Source organism: Cervus elaphus, chromosome X, assembly GCF_910594005.1.
Source record: "Cervus elaphus chromosome X, mCerEla1.1, whole genome shotgun sequence".
Classification (NCBI taxonomy): domain Eukaryota; kingdom Metazoa; phylum Chordata; class Mammalia; order Artiodactyla; family Cervidae; genus Cervus; species Cervus elaphus.
Genome location: NC_057848.1, coordinates 50,665,329 through 50,678,806, shown reverse-complemented (window position 1 = coordinate 50,678,806; position 13,478 = coordinate 50,665,329). Strand labels below are relative to the sequence as shown.

General features: G+C 49.4%; 3 pseudogenes; all 3 read right to left on the bottom strand.

Annotated features, from left to right (window-relative positions):
- Nucleotides 1-4,320: 4,320 nt before the first annotated feature.
- LOC122690302 lies at nt 4,321-6,038 on the bottom strand (annotated as a pseudogene).
- A 1,769-nt stretch (nt 6,039-7,807) lies between these two features.
- On the bottom strand, nt 7,808-10,029 carry LOC122690301 (annotated as a pseudogene).
- A 759-nt stretch (nt 10,030-10,788) lies between these two features.
- LOC122690300 lies at nt 10,789-13,093 on the bottom strand (annotated as a pseudogene).
- Nucleotides 13,094-13,478: the final 385 nt, after the last annotated feature.

The window sequence follows — 13,478 nt, the reverse complement described above, 5'->3', positions numbered from 1 at the left end:
CAGTTCCAGGGGAGTTCTAAGTTTGAACTTTTTCATTTTCACTTCAATGTTTCTCTGTTGCATTGCACCAGGCTTCTTGCCAGGGGCCACCCCTCTCATGCGTCTTCCACGCTGCATGCCTCTGGTGACTGGCTGTTTGAAGTGCTTGCTTTGCAGATTGGCATCCACAGGATTCAGGACTCTGCTTTCTGGAATCCAGTAAAGCACTGTAATGTATGAAGCATGGCACTTGCTTATCTTTGATGGCAAGTTCTAGCTACTTCATTTCCTAAAGTAGGAGCTCCACAAGCATGGCACTGTCTCACCCTCTTCGAATTGAGGCTTCGGGTCCTGATTAGTTGCTGTGGATGAGAGATTAGCTACTGCCACTGCCGCGTCCTCCCTCCAGCCCTGACTACTGCCACCAACTCTCTACCCCATCCAGCTATGCGTCAGACGTGCCCTCAGGCATCGCCAACTATGTCCTGGTGCCATGTACCTGCGTCCGCAGACGGCCCAGCAACCGGACTTCAGTGCTTTTTTTTTTTTTATTTTTTTCTGTCATACATTGATATGAATCAGCCATAGATTTCAGTGTATTCCAAATCCCGATCCCCCCTCCAACCTCCCTCTCCACCCGATTCCTCTGGGTCTTCCCAGTGCAACAGGCCCGAGCTCTTGTCTCATGCATCCCACCTGGGCTGGTGATCTGTTTCACCATAGATAGTATACATGCTGTTCTTTTGAAATATCCCACCCTCACATTCTCCCACAGAGTTCAAAAGTCTGTTCTGTATTTCTGTGTCTCTATTTCTGTTTTGGATATAGGGTTATCGTTACCATCTTTCTAAATTCCATATATATGTGTTAGTATGCTGTAATGTTCTTTATCTTTCTGGCTTACTTCAGTCTGTATAAGGGGCTCCAGTTTCATCCATCTCATTAGGACTGATTCAAATGAATTCTTTTTAACGGCTGAGTAATATTCCATGGTGTATATGTACCACAGCTTCCTTATCCATTCATCTGCTGATGGGCATCTAGGTTGCTTCCATGTCCTGGCTATTATAAACAGTGCTGCGATGAACATTGGGGTGCATATGTCTCTTTCAGATCTGGTTCCTCAGTGTGTATGCCCAAAAGTGGGATTGCTGGGTCATATGGCAGTTCTATTTCCAGTTTTTTAAGAAATCTCCACACTGTTTTCCATAGCGGCTGTACTAGTTTGAATTCCCACCAACAGTGTAAGAGGGTTCCCTTTTCTCCACACCCTCGCCAGCATTTATTGCTTGTAGACTTTTGGATAGCAGCCATCCTGACTGGCGTGTAATGGTACCTCATTGTGGTTTTGATTTGCATTTCTCTAATAATGAGAGATGTTGAGCATCTTTTCATGTGTTTGTTAGCCATCTGTATGTGTTCTTTGGAGAAATGTCTGTTCAGTGCCTTTTTGAGGAGCTAAATATTTAACTGGAGACAAGAAGGTGACTGAGACGATTAATTTGGCCTTCCAAGACTCAGACCATAAAAAATCTGACCGCACTGCTTCAGGAGCTACTGGAAACACAGGTTTGATCCCTAGGTCAGGAAGATCGCTGGAAAATGACATGGTAACCCACTCCCGGGTTCATGCCTGGAAAATTCAAGGGACAGTGGAGACTGGTGGGCTACAGTCGATGGGGAAGCAAGAGTCGCATGAGACTGTCGCGATCTGGAAGACACGCACTAGCACGGAATCCACAGTCTTCTTGACAGGAAGATGAGAGAGCTTATTTGGGCCGGGAAATTAAGTATTAGTCATCACCTAGCCACCGTTTGAGTTGTCGGGGATCGAGACTTTGACTGCAAATCCTGCTCATGACTGTGTCTTCGTTTTCAATATTTGGATCTACCCGAGACCATCTCTTGGGAGGAGGCTGAGGTGACTCACGGGGGCAGCCACAATCTCCACTTCCAGGGGAGTTCTGAGTTTGCTCTTTTTCATGTTCACTTCAATGTTTCTCTGTTGCATTGCACCAGGATTCTTGCCAGGGGCTTCGCCTTGCATGCGTCTTCCCCTCTGCATGCCGATACTGACTGGCTGTTTGAATTACTTGCTTTGCAGATTGGCATCCACATGATTCAGGACTCTGCTTTCTGGAATCCAATAACGCACTTTAATGTACGAAGCGAGGCACTTGCTTATCTTCGATGGCAACTTCTAGCTACTTCGTTTCCTAAAGTAGGAGCTCCACAAGCACGGCACAGTCTCACCCTCTTGGAATTGAGCCTTCGTGTCCTGCTTTGATGCTGTGGATGAGAGATTGGCTACTGCCACTGCCGCCTCCTCCCTCCAGCCCTGACTACTGCCACCAACTCTCTACCCCACCCAGCTGTGCGTCAGACTTGCCCTCAGGCATCGCCAACTCTATGTCCTGGTGCCATGTACCTGCGTCCGCAGACGGCCCAGCAACCGGACTTCAGTGCTTTTTTTTTTTTTTTTAATTTTTATTTATTTAACTTTTTCTATCATACATTGATATGAATCAGCCATAGATTTCAATGTATTCCCCATCCCGATCCCCCCCTCCCACCTCCCTCTCCACCCGATTCCTCTGGGTCTTCCCAGTGCACCAGGCCCGAGCACTTGTCTCATGCATCCCACCTGGGCTGGTGATCTGTTTCACCATAGATAATATACATGCTGTTCTTTTGAAATATCCCACCCTCACATTCTCCCACAGAGTTCAAAAGTCTGTTCTGTATTTCTGTGTCTCTTTTTCTGTTTTGCATATAGGGTTATCATTACGATCTTTCTAAATTCCATATATATGTGTTAGTATGCTGTAATGTTCTTTATCTTTCTGGCTTACTTCAGTCTGTATAAGGGGCTCCAGTTTCATCCATCTCATTAGGACTGATTCAAATGAATTCTTTTTAACGGCTGAGTAATATTCCATGGTGTATATGTACCACAGCTTCCTTATCCATTCATCTGCTGATGGGCACCTAGGTTGCTTCCATGTCCTGGCTATTATAAACAGTGCTGCGATGAACATTGGGGTGCATGTGTCTCTTTCAGATCTGGTTTCCTCAGTGTGTATGCCCAGAAGTGGGATTGCTGGGTCATATGGCAGTTCTATTTCCAGTTTTTTAAGAAATCTCCACACTGTTTTCCATAGCGGCTGTACTAGTTTGCATTGCCACCAACAGTGTAAGAGGGTTCCCTTTTCTCCACACCCTCTCCAGCATTTATTGCTTGTAGACTTTTGGATAGCAGCCATCCTGACTGGCGTGTAATGGTACCTCATTGTGGTTTTGATTTGCATTTCTCTAATAATGAGAGATGTTGAGCATCTTTTCATGTGATTGTTAGGCATCTGTATGTCTTCTTTGGAGAAATGCCTGTTCAGTGCCTTTTTGAGGAGCTAAATATTTAACTGGAGACAAGAAGGTGACCGAGACGATTAATTTGGCCTTCCAAGACTCAGACCATAAAAAATCTGACCGCAGTGCTTCAGGAGCTACTGGACACACGGGTTTGATCGCTAGGTCAGGAAGATCCACTGGAGAATGACATGGTAACCCACTCCCGGGTTCATGCCTGGATAATTCCAGGGACAGTGCAGGCTGATGGGCTAGAGTCCATGGGGAAGCAAGAGTCGCATGAGACTGTCGCGATCTGGAAGACATGCACTAGCACGGAATCCACATTCTCCTTGACAGGAAGATGAGAGAGCTTGTTTGGGCCGGGTAATTAAGTTTTAGTCATCACCTAGCCACCGTTTGAGTTGTCGGGGATCATGACTTTGACGGCAATCCTGCTCATGACTGTGTCCTCGTGTTCAATGGTTGGATCTACCCGAGACCGTCTCTTGGGAGGAGGCTGAGGTGACTCACGGGGGCAGCCACCATCTCCACTTTCAGGGGAGTTCTAAGTTTGCTCTTTTTCGTGTTCACTTCAATGTTTCTCTGTTGCATTGCACCAGGATTCTTGCCAGGGTCTTCGCCTCGCATGCGTCTTCCCCTCTGCATGCCGTTGCTGACTGGCTGTTTGAAGTGCTTGCTTTGCAGATTGGCATCCACATGATTCAGGACTCTGCTTTCTGGAATCCAGTCCAAGCACTGTAATGTACGAAGCATGGCACTGGCTTATCTTCGATGGCAACTTTTAGCTACTTCGATTCCTAATGTAGGAGCTCCACGAGCACGGCACTGTCTCACCCACCTGGAATTGAGGCTTCGGGTTCTGCTTTGTTGCTGAGGATGAGAGATTGGCTACTGCCACTGCCGCCTCCTCCCTCCAGCCCTGAATACTGCCACCAACTCTCTACCCCACCCAGCTGTGCGTCAGACTTGCCCTCAGGCATCGCCAACTGTATGTCCTGGTGACATGTACCTGCGTCCAAGATGGCCCGGGAACCGGACTTCAGTGCTTTTTTGAGGAGCTAAATATTTAACTGGAGGCAAGAAGGTGACCGAGACGATTAATTTGGCCTTCCAAGACTCAGACCATGAAAAATCTGACCGCAGTGCTTCAGGAGCTACTGGACACACAGGTTTGATCCCTAGGTCAGGAAGATCCGCTGGAGAATGACATGGTATCCCACTCCCGGGTTCATGCCTGGATAATTCCAGGGACAGTGCAGGCTGGTGGGCTACAGTCCTTGGGGAAGCAAGAGTCGCATGAGACTGTCGCGATCTGGAAGACACGCTCTTGCTCGGAATCCACATTCTTCTTGACAGGAAGATGAGAGAGCTTGTTTGGGCTGGGCAATTAAGTTTTAGTCATCACCTAGCCACCGTTTGAGTTGTCGGGGATCGTGACTTTGACGGCAATCCTGCTCATGAGTGTGTCCTCGTTTTCAACAGTAGGATCTATGCGAGACCATCTCTTGGGAGGAGGCTGAGGTGACTCACGGGGGCAGCCACCATCTCCACTTCCAGGGGAGTTCTAAGTTTGCTCTTTTTTGTGTTCACTTCAATGTTTCTCTGTTGCATTGCACCAGGCTTCTTGCCAGGGGCCACCCCTTGCATGCATCTCCCCCTCTGCATGCCTCTGCTGACTGGCTCTTTGAAGTTCTCTCTGCTTCTGCAAATTGGTATCCATATGCTTGAGGACTCTGCTTTCTGGAATCGAGTCCAAGCACTGTAATGTATGAAGTATGGTACTTGCTTATCTTCGATGGCAACTTCTGGCTACTTCGTTTCTTAAAGAAGGAGCTCCACAAGCACGGCACTTTCTCACGCTCCTGGAATTGAGGCTTCGTATCCTGCTTCGATGCTGTGGATGAGAGATTGGCTACTGCCACTGCCGCCTCCTCCCACGAGCCCTGACTACTGCCACCAACTCTCTACCCCACCCAGCTTGCGTCAGACTTGCCCTCAGGCATCGCCAACTCTATGTCCTGGTGCCATGTACCTGCGTCTGCAGCCGGCCCAGCAACCGGACCTCAATGCTTTTTTGAGGAGCTAAATATTTAACTGGAGGCCAGAAGGTGACCGAGACGATTAATTTGGCCTTCCAAGACTCAGACCATAAAAAATCTGACCGCACTGCTTCAGGAGCTACTGGACACACAGGTTTGATCCCTAGGTCAGGAAGATCCGCTGGAGAATGACATGGTAACCCACTCCTGTGTTCATGCCTGGATAATTCAAGGGACAGTGGAGACTGGTGGGCTACAGTCGATGGGGAAGCAAGAGTCCCATGAGACTGTCGCGATCTGGAAGACACGCACTAGCACGGAATCCACAGTCTTCTTGACAGGAAGATGAGAGAGCTTGTTTGGGCCGGGCAATTAAGTTTTAGTCATCACCTAGCCACCGTTTGAGTTGTCGGGGATCGAGACTTTGACTGCAAATCCTGCTCATGACTGTGTCCTCGTTTTCAATAGTTGGATCTACCCGAGACCATCTCTTGGGAGGAGGCTGAGGTGACTCACGGGGGCAGCCACAATCTCCACTTCCAAGGGAGTTCTAAGTTTGCTCTTTTTCGTGTTCACTTCAATGTTTCTCTGTTGCATTGCACCAGGATTCTTGCCAGGGGCTTCGCCTTGCATGCGTCTTCCCCTCTGCATGCCGATACTGACTGGCTGTTTGAATTACTTGCTTTGCAGATTGGCATCCACAGGATTCAGGACTCTGCTTTCTGGAATCCAGTAACGCACTATAATGTACGAAGTGAGACACTTGCTTATCTTCGAAGGCAACTTCTAGCTACTTCGTTTCCTAAAGTAGGAGCTCCACAAGCACGGCACAGTCTCACCCTCTTGGAATTGAGCCTTCGTGTCCTGCTTTGATGCTGTGGATGAGAGATTGGCTACTGCCACTGCCGCCTCCTCCCTCCAGCCCTGACTACTGCCACCAACTCTCTACCCCACCCAGCTGTGCGTCAGACTTGCCCTCAGGCATCCCCAACTCTATGTCCTGGTGCCATGTACCTGCGTCCGCAGACGGCCCAGCAACCGGACTTCAGTGCTTTTTTTTTTTTTTAATTTTTATTTATTTAACTTTTTCTATCATACATTGATATGAATCAGCCATAGATTTCAATGTATTCCCCATCCCGATCCCCCCTCCCACCTCCCTCTCCACCCGATTCCTCTGGGTCTTCCCAGTGCACCAGGCCCGAGCACTTGTCTCATGCATCCCACCTGGGCTGGTGATCTGTTTCACCATAGATAATATACATGCTGTTCTTTTGAAATATCCCACCCTCACATTCTCCCACAGAGTTCAAAAGTCTGTTCTGTATTTCTGTGTCTCTTTTTCTGTTTTGCATATAGGGTTATCATTACGATCTTTCTAAATTCCATATATATGTGTTAGTATGCTGTAATGGTCTTTATCTTTCTGGCTTACTTCACTCTGTATAAGGGGCTCCAGTTTCATCCATCTCATTAGGACTGGTTCAAATGAATTCTTTTTAACGGCTGAGTAATATTCCATGGTGTATATGTACCACAGCTTCCTTATCCATTCATCTGCTGATGGGCATCTAGGTTGCTTCCATGTCCTGGCTATTATAAACAGTGCTGCGATGAACATTGGGGTGCATGTGTCTCTTTCAGATCTGGTTTCCTCAGTGTGTATGCCCAGAAGTGGGATTGCTGGGTCATATGGCAGTTCTATTTCCAGTTTTTTAAGAAATCTCCACACTGTTTTCCATAGCGGCTGTACTAGTTTGCATTGCCACCAACAGTGTAAGAGGGTTCCCTTTTCTCCACACCCTCTCCAGCATTTATTGCTTGTAGACTTTTGGATAGCAGCCATCCTGACTGGCGTGTAATGGTACCTCATTGTGGTTTTGATTTGCATTTCTCTAATAATGAGAGATGTTGAGCATCTTTTCATGTGATTGTTAGGCATCTGTATGTCTTCTTTGGAGAAATGCCTGTTCAGTGCCTTTTTGAGGAGCTAAATATTTAACTGGAGACAAGAAGGTGACCGAGACGATTAATTTGGCCTTCCAAGACTCAGACCATAAAAAATCTGACCGCAGTGCTTCAGGAGCTACTGGACACACGGGTTTGATCGCTAGGTCAGGACGATCCACTGGAGAATGACATGGTAACCCACTCCCGGGTTCATGCCTGGATAATTCCAGGGACAGTGCAGGCTGATGGGCTAGAGTCCATGGGGAAGCAAGAGTCGCATGAGACTGTCGCGATCTGGAAGACATGCACTAGCACGGAATCCACATTCTCCTTGACAGGAAGATGAGAGAGCTTGTTTGGGCCGGGTAATTAAGTTTTAGTCATCACCTAGCCACCGTTTGAGTTGTCGGGGATCATGACTTTGACGGCAATCCTGCTCATGACTGTGTCCTCGTGTTCAATGGTTGGATCTACTCGAGACCGTCTCTTGGGAGGAGGCTGAGGTGACTCACGGGGGCAGCCACCATCTCCACTTTCAGGGGAGTTCTAAGTTTGCCCTTTTTCGTGTTCACTTCAATGTTTCTCTGTTGCATTGCACCAGGATTCTTGCCAGGGTCTTCGCCTCGCATGCGTCTTCCCCTCTGCATGCCGTTGCTGACTGGCTGTTTGAAGTGCTTGCTTTGCAGATTAGCATCCACATGATTCAGGACTCTGCTTTCTGGAATCCAGTCCAAGCACTGTAATGTACGAAGCATGGCACTGGCTTATCTTCGATGGCAACTTTTAGCTACTTCGATTCCTAACGTAGCAGCTCCACGAGCACGGCACTGTCTCACCCACCTGGAATTGAGGCTTCGGGTTCTGCTTTGTTGCTGAGGATGAGAGATTGGCTACTGCCACTGCCGCCTCCTCCCTCCAGCCCTGAATACTGCCACCAACTCTCTACCCCACCCAGCTGTGCGTCAGACTTGCCCTCAGGCATCGCCAACTGTATGTCCTGGTGACATGTACCTGCGTCCAAGATGGCCCGGGAACCGGACTTCAGTGCTTTTTTGAGGAGCTAAATATTTAACTGGAGGCAAGAAGGTGACCAAGACGATTAATTTGGCCTTCCAAGACTCAGACCATGAAAAATCTGACCGCAGTGCTTCAGGAGCTACTGGACACACAGGTTTGATCCCTAGGTCAGGAAGATCCGCTGGAGAATGACATGGTATCCCACTCCCGGGTTCATGCCTGGATAATTCCAGGGACAGTGCAGGCTGGTGGGCTACAGTCCTTGGGGAAGCAAGAGTCGCATGAGACTGTCGCGATCTGGAAGACACGCTCTTGCTCGGAATCCACATTCTTCTTGACAGGAAGATGAGAGAGCTTGTTTGGGCCGGGCAATTAAGTTTTAGTCATCACCTAGCCACCGTTTGAGTTGTCGGGGATCGTGACTTTGACGGCAATCCTGCTCATGAGTGTGTCCTCGTTTTCAACAGTAGGATCTATGCGAGACCATCTCTTGGGAGGAGGCTGAGGTGACTCACGGGGGCAGCCACCATCTCCACTTCCAGGGGAGTTCTAAGTTTGCTCTTTTTTGTGTTCACTTCAATGTTTCTCTGTTGCATTGCACCAGGCTTCTTGCCAGGGGCCACCCCTTGCATGCATCTCCCCCTCTGCATGCCTCTGCTGACTGGCTCTTTGAAGTTCTCTCTGCTTCTGCAAATTGGTATCCATATGCTTGAGGACTCTGCTTTCTGGAATCGAGTCCAAGCACTGTAATGTATGAAGTATGGCACTTGCTTATCTTCGATGGCAACTTCTGGCTACTTCGTTTCTTAAAGGAGGAGCTCCACAAGCACGGCACTTTCTCATGCTCCTGGAATTGAGGCTTCGTATCCTGCTTCGATGCTGTGGATGAGAGATTGGCTACTGCCACTGCCGCCTCCTCCCTCCAGCCCTGAATACTGCCACCAACTCTCTACCCCACCCAGCTTGCGTCAGACTTGCCCTCAGGCATCGCCAACTCTATGTCCTGGTGCCATGTACTTGCGTCTGCAGCCGGCCCAGCAATCGGACCTCAATGCTTTTTTGAGGAGCTAAATATTTAACTGGAGGCCAGAAGGTGACCGAGACGATTAATTTGGCCTTCCAAGACTCAGACCATAAAAAATCTGACCGCACTGCTTCAGGAGCTACTGGACACACAGGTTTGATCCCTAGGTCAGGAAGATCCGCTGGAGAATGACATGGTAACCCACTCCTGTGTTCATGCCTGGATAATTCAAGGGACAGTGGAGACTGGTGGGCTACAGTCGATGGGGAAGCAAGAGTCCCATGAGACTGTCGCGATCTGGAAGACACGCACTAGCACGGAATCCACAGTCTTCTTGACAGGAAGATGAGAGAGCTTGTTTGGGCCGGGAAATTAAGTTTTAGTCATCACCTAGCCACCGTTTGAGTTGTCGGGGATCGAGACTTTGACTGCAAATCCTGCTCATGACTGTGTCCTCGTTTTCAATAGTTGGATCTACCCGAGACCATCTCTTGGGAGGAGGCTGAGGTGACTCACGGGGGCAGCCACCATCTCCACTTCCAAGGGAGTTCTAAGTTTGCTCTTTATCATGTTCACTTCAATGTTTCTCTGTTGCATTGCACCAGGATTCTTGCCAGGGGCTTCGCCTTGCATGCGTCTTCCCCTCTGCATGCCGATACTGACTGGCTGTTTGAATTACTTGCTTTGCAGATTGGCATCCACATGATTCAGGACTCTGCTTTCTGGAATCCAGTCCAAGCACTGTAATGTACGAAGCATGGCACTGGCTTATCTTCGATGGCAACTTTTAGCTACTTCGATTCCTAATGTAGGAGCTCCACGAGCACGGCACTGTCTCACCCACCTGGAATTGAGGCTTCGGGTTCTGCTTTGTTGCTGAGGATGAGAGATTGGCTACTGCCACTGCCGCCTCCTCCCTCCAGCCCTGAATACTGCCACCAACTCTCTACTCCACCCAGCTTGCGACAGACTTGCCCTCAGGCATCGCCAACTGTATGTCCTGGTGACATGTACCTGCGTCCAAGATGGCCCGGGAACCGGACTTCAGTGCATTTTTGAGGAGCTAAATATTTAACTGGAGGCAAGAAGGTGACCGAGACGATTAATTTGGCCTTCCAAGACTCAGACCATGAAAAATCTGACCGCAGTGCTTCAGGAGCTACTGGACACACGGGTTTGATCGCTAGGTCAGGAAGATCCACTGGAGAATGACATGGTAACCCACTCCCGGGTTCATGCCTGGATAATTCCAGGGGCAGTGCAGGCTGATGGGCTAGAGTCCATGGGGAAGCAAGAGTCGCATGAGACTGTCGCGATCTGGAAGACATGCACTAGCACGGAATCCACATTCTCCTTGACAGGAAGATGAGAGAGCTTGTTTGGGCCGGGTAATTAAGTTTTAGTCATCACCTAGCCACCGTTTGAGTTGTCGGGGATCATGACTTTGACGGCAATCCTGCTCATGACTGTGTCCTCGTGTTCAATGGTTGGATCTACGCGAGACCGTCTCTTCGGAGGAGGCTGAGGTGACTCACGGGGGCAGCCACCATCTCCACTTTCAGGGGAGTTCTAAGTTTGCTCTTTTTCGTGTTCACTTCAATGTTTCTCTGTTGCATTGCACCAGGATTCTTGCCAGGGTCTTCGCCTCGCATGCGTCTTCCCCTCTGCATGCCGTTGCTGACTGGCTGTTTGAAGTGCTTGCTTTGCAGATTGGCATCCACATGATTCAGGACTCTGCTTTCTGGAATCCAGTCCAAGCACTGTAATGTACGAAGCATGGCACTGGCTTATCTTCGATGGCAACTTTTAGCTACTTCGATTCCTAACGTAGCAGCTCCACGAGCACGGCACTGTCTCACCCACCTGGAATTGAGGCTTCGGGTTCTGCTTTGTTGCTGAGGATGAGAGATTGGCTACTGCCACTGCCGCCTCCTCCCTCCAGCCCTGAATACTGCCACCAACTCTCTACCCCACCCAGCTGTGCCTCAGACTTGCCTTCAGGCATCGCCAACTGTATGTCCTGGTGACATGTACCTGCGTCCAAGATGGCCCGGGAACCGGACTTCAGTGCTTTTTTGAGGAGCTAAATATTTAACTGGAGGCAAGAAGGTGACCGAGACGATTAATTTGGCCTTCCACGACTCAGACCATGAAAAATCTGACCGCAGTGCTTCAGGAGCTACTGGACACACAGGTTTGATCCCTAGGTCAGGAAGATCCGCTGGAGAATGACATGGTATCCCACTCCCGGGTTCATGCCTGGATAATTCCAGGGACAGTGCAGGCTGGTGGGCTACAGTCCTTGGGGAAGCAAGAGTCGCATGAGACTGTCGCGATCTGGAAGACACGCTCTTGCTCGGAATCCACATTCTTCTTGACAGGAAGATGAGAGAGCTTGTTTGGGCCGGGCAATTAAGTTTTAGTCATCACCTAGCCACCGTTTGAGTTGTCGGGGATCGTGACTTTGACGGCAATCCTGCTCATGAGTGTGTCCTCGTTTTCAACAGTAGGATCTATGCGAGACCATCTCTTGGGAGGAGGCTGAGGTGACTCACGGGGGCAGCCACCATCTCCATTTCCAGGGGAGTTCTAAGTTTGCTCTTTTTTGTGTTCACTTCAATGTTTCTCTGTTGCATTGCACCAGGCTTCTTGCCAGGGGCCACCCCTTGCATGCATCTCCCCCTCTGCTTGCCTCTGCTGACTGGCTCTTTGAAGTTCTCTCTGCTTCTGCAAATTGGTATCCATATGCTTGAGGACTCTGCTTTCTGGAATCGAGTCCAAGCACTGTAATGTATGAAGTATGGCACTTGCTTATCTTCGATGGCAACTTCTGGCTACTTCGTTTCTTAAAGAAGGAGCTCCACAAGCACGGCACTTTCTCACGCTCCTGGAATTGAGGCTTCGTATCCTGCTTCGATGCTGTGGATGAGAGATTGGCTACTGCCACTGCCGCCTCCTCCCACCAGCCCTGACTACTGCCACCAACTCTCTACCCCACCCAGCTTGCGTCAGACTTGCCCTCAGGCATCGCCAACTCTATGTCCTGGTGCCATGTACCTGCGTCTGCAGCCGGCCCAGCAACCGGACCTCAATGCTTTTTTGAGGAGCTAAATATTTAACTGGAGGCCAGAAGGTGACCGAGACGATTAATTTGGCCTTCCAAGACTCAGACCATAAAAAATCTGACCGCACTGCTTCAGGAGCTACTGGACACACAGGTTTGATCCCTAGGTCAGGAAGATCCGCTGGAGAATGACATGGTAACCCACTCCTGTGTTCATGCCTGGATAATTCAAGGGACAGTGGAGACTGGTGGGCTACAGTCGATGGGGAAGCAAGAGTCCCATGAGACTGTCGCGATCTGGAAGACACGCACTAGCACGGAATCCACAGTCTTCTTGACAGGAAGATGAGAGAGCTTGTTTGGGCCGGGAAATTAAGTTTTAGTCATCACCTAGCCACCGTTTGAGTTGTCGGGGATCGAGACTTTGACTGCAAATCCTGCTCATGACTGTGTCCTCGTTTTCAATAGTTGGATCTACCCGAGACCATCTCTTGGGAGGAGGCTGAGGTGACTCACGGGGGCAGCCACCATCTCCACTTCCAAGGGAGTTCTAAGTTTGCTCTTTTTCATGTTCACTTCAATGTTTCTCTGTTGCATTGCACCAGGATTCTTGCCAGGGGCTTCGCCTTGCATGCGTCTTCCCCTCTGCATGCCGATACTGACTGGCTGTTTGAATTACTTGCTTTGCAGATTGGCATCCACATGATTCAGGACTCTGCTTTCTGGAATCCAATAACGCACTTTAATGTACGAAGCGAGGCACTTGCTTATCTTCGATGGCAACTTCTAGCTACTTCGTTTCCTAAAGTAGGAGCTCCACAAGCACGGCACAGTCTCACCCTCTTGGAATTGAGCCTTCGTGTCCTGCTTTGATGCTGTGGATGAGAGATTGGCTACTGCCACTGCCGCCTCCTCCCTCCAGCCCTGACTACTGCCACCAACTCTCTACCCCACCCAGCTGTGCGTCAGACTTGCCCTCAGGCATCGCCAACTCTATGTCCTGGTGCCATGTACCTGCGTCCGCAGACGGCCCAGC